Here is a 3287-nt window from a genome sequence, read left to right as displayed (position 1 = left end):
ATATAATTCTGAAGTCTGCAAAAAGAAATAAACAACTTTATGGAGCATCAGTATGGAGGACACAGTTTAGCATTCTCACATTTCTGTGATACAAAGTTTAGCTTGGTACTAGCTCCTGAGACAACTGTTAAACTCCATCCAGTGGTTCAAGAGATATTTTGCTAATCACATAGGACACAGCCAAAACATTATCCCATCTTGCCTTCAGATAAAAAAAAACACGTTGTATACTAGCAGGCCGAGCAGAAAATCCCTAAAATGTGCAAGGGAAAAAGTCAACCAGTAAAGGTCTGCGCAGTTAAAGGCCAGCCCTGCCACAAAGTATCACTGATGTACCCATCACTGGTGGTTATGCTTTTTTTTTAACAGAGTCTCTGAACATGGTTGGCATGTAAACAACCACACACCCAAGGGGAACATGCAGGAAAACCCTCCTGTATTACTGCTTGATATGCATGTGGCTCCATTTTAAAATTACATTTCTGCTCTGCATCATGAAAAGAGTTGTGACAATCATTTAGCCTTGTTGTATCCATGTTGCTCCCATGTAAAGACTCATCTTTAAAACTGGAAAGCTGCATTTTCAGGTTATTAGGCAGCTAATTTATCTATTATAAAAATCACAAATATAAGTGAAATATTTTCTAACTAGAAACAAGTAAGTCTCTTCGACTTGAGTTTTTTTTTCCAGCAAAATAACCAATCTTGTTAAAGTAAAAGCTCAATTTTTGACAATTTTACGAGCTACGCATTAATATTCATTATGAAAACAGACCAGAATTGTTAGTAAAAATGGTTTAAACTCACCCTGCGATGTTGAGAAGAAGAATGAGCTCCTTTTTTGATAACAGAACCGCTTGTTATCTAATGTCACGGCTGTATTTTCCTCCGGAACAGGTTCTTGTTCATGTGAAACAACCTTCGGCTTCACCCCGCTCTCTCTGAGGAGATGAATGAACCTCTGCGTCTCCCTGGAAAACGCATTAGCATAAACCCCGCCCCCCGCGCGCCACGATTGGTCCGCGCTCTCTGTTTACGGTGGATCCTTCTCATCTGATTAGACAGAGCCGCTTGTCAATCAATGAGACAGGCACGCGCCGCGGCCGCGCGCCTGTGCAACCAGGCGAGGGAGAGTGCAAGCTGCAGGAAAGGGGAAATTTAGAAAACAAAACAAACATAAAGAATTCTTATTATAGCAGCCATTATCTTGTGTGAAAAGTGAAGGCAGACAATTATTGTCTGTGTGCGCGCATGCGCCTCTGTTAGCAAAATATCGTATGAACCGCTGGGCGGATTTAATTGAAACTTGCAGAAAGTATTCATCAGATGAATTTCTAAAACTGATTCACTTTTGGATTCAATCCAATATAAAACGCCTGCTGCAGCCGACACAAACATGTTAATAATTCTACATTTTGTTCCTTCCTCTAATTTAACCTGGATTTGTGTTTGTCCTGTGAAAGGTTTTTATTATGGAGGAGGCATATGTCTGAATTTATCCTTCAATACTGGATCTTTAACTCAGATAGGCATGTTTATTTTTATTTTCATTTTTTTTCTCTTTCTTTTTCTGACTAAATGAACATCCTCATTTATCCAGAATGCCTTTTATCCGAGCCTTAATCAACATTTTAGAGATCCCAGGCAGGACAAATTAAGTCAGTGTTATGGATTGGGCTTTTTCACGTTTAGATATCCTAAAGTGCATTCTCATAAACTGAGATCAATGTTGTGGACATCAAAGAAAATGCAGCATCTACCATAAACTGCATCCCCCATAATAATTATTCAAGGATTTATGAGGTGGGGGTGCACAGAGTTCAAATTCAAGATGGCAGCTAACTTGCTACAACTCAACAATGAGTAAAAATCTTGCTTACTTTTAATAGTTTTTCTGTATTATTTATTTCACATTTAGTCTGTTGTACACATTCAGTGTTTAACAGGACATGATGCTGTTTCTTTACAGGAAATACCACATAGAGCAAGGTTATTGTTTATTACAAAGCAAAAACAGGAATGTTAAAATTTCAGTGTAAAACTTTTGGGTGTTGATTTAACACCCCCTGGTGTTATTTTAACACCTTCTGAGTAAACTGACACCCAGTGTTGGTGTTAACCCAGTGTTGATTTCCACAGGGTTGTATCAACACTGGACAGTGTTAAATAAGCTCCGCCCGCTGTTAACACTTAACAGTGTTGTTATATGACACCATGCTGTGTTGAAAGACGTATTCTGAAAAGCCCCGCCCTTTTCCACCTCATGTCAGACAGACCAGTATTTTCACAGCAAGGAATGCTGGGTAATCTTGTAGAAATGATGTGTTTACATGTTAATGACTATTAAAGAATGTCATGAGAGTAAACATTAGCTGTTCTGGTTAGTTTTCTTGTTCAGTTTGATCAATTTGTTCAAGTTTACGTTTGTGTTATTGGCCATAAATTGACACCATGAGTGAGAGGTTTGTCCTGGTGTGTGAAGGGTGACTCCATTATACTTTTCTATTCACTACTGAGCAGTGTTAATGCAACACTAAAGAGTTTAATTTTAACTCTTTACACTCTCAAATTTATGGTGTTGATACCTTGTGGTTACTGTTCACCTTTGTAACACCACAATATCCTGTGTTAATAATTGTACACTGGGGTTACTTTTAACACCATATTTTAACACTGTTGAAATGTGAATGATCACATTTACCCAGTATTGTTGAATATCAAACACTGGTTGATGTTAAATTAACAAAAAAAATGTGTGTTAAAATTTAACACTTTCACAAATGTTATTTTAACACCATGTGCGGACACAGAGACACTTTGTTGGTGTTAAAACACTGTTGGTGTTGAATGCCACCATATCGCTAATGTGGCCCTCAGTAAAAATGAGTTTGACACCTCTGACTTAAAGGGATATTTGGGCCACTTTAAAGAGAGCTCTGTAGAAAAGTCATAAATAAATAATCTGTTACCTGCATACCTCCTTGAAGGACCTACAGCGGGTAAAATAAGTATTGAACATGTCACCATTTTTCTCAGTAAATATATTACTAGAGGTGCTAATGACATGAAATTTTCACCAGATGTTGGTAACAACCCAAGTGATCCATACATACAAAGAAATCAAACCATAAATGTCCAGAAATGAAGTTATTTGTAATAATGTGGAATGGCACAGGGAAAAGTATTGAACACACGAAGTGAAATTTATCTAATACTTTGTACAAAAGCCTTTGTTGTCAAGCTTCAAGACGCCTCCTGTATGGAGAAACTAGTGGCATCCATTGCTC

At 37.7% G+C, this 3287-nt stretch overlaps 1 protein-coding gene across 1 annotated transcript in view; it reads right to left on the bottom strand.

The window, feature by feature from the left end:
• LOC106526298 (hippocalcin-like protein 4) overlaps positions 1–930 on the bottom strand; it is a 28934-nt gene extending 28004 nt beyond the window's left edge. The window contains exon 1 of the mRNA XM_014020879.1: positions 808–930. The gene's annotated coding sequence lies outside the window, so the exon portion shown is untranslated. The remainder of the gene's footprint in view (positions 1–807) is intronic.
• Between the last annotated feature and the right edge of the window lie 2357 nt (positions 931–3287).

Source organism: Austrofundulus limnaeus, unplaced genomic scaffold, assembly GCF_001266775.1.
Source record: "Austrofundulus limnaeus strain Quisiro unplaced genomic scaffold, Austrofundulus_limnaeus-1.0 Scaffold270, whole genome shotgun sequence".
NCBI lineage: Eukaryota > Metazoa > Chordata > Actinopteri > Cyprinodontiformes > Rivulidae > Austrofundulus > Austrofundulus limnaeus.
The sequence above is the reverse complement of the archived record's forward strand: the minus strand, read 5'-3'. Positions and strand labels throughout refer to the sequence as shown.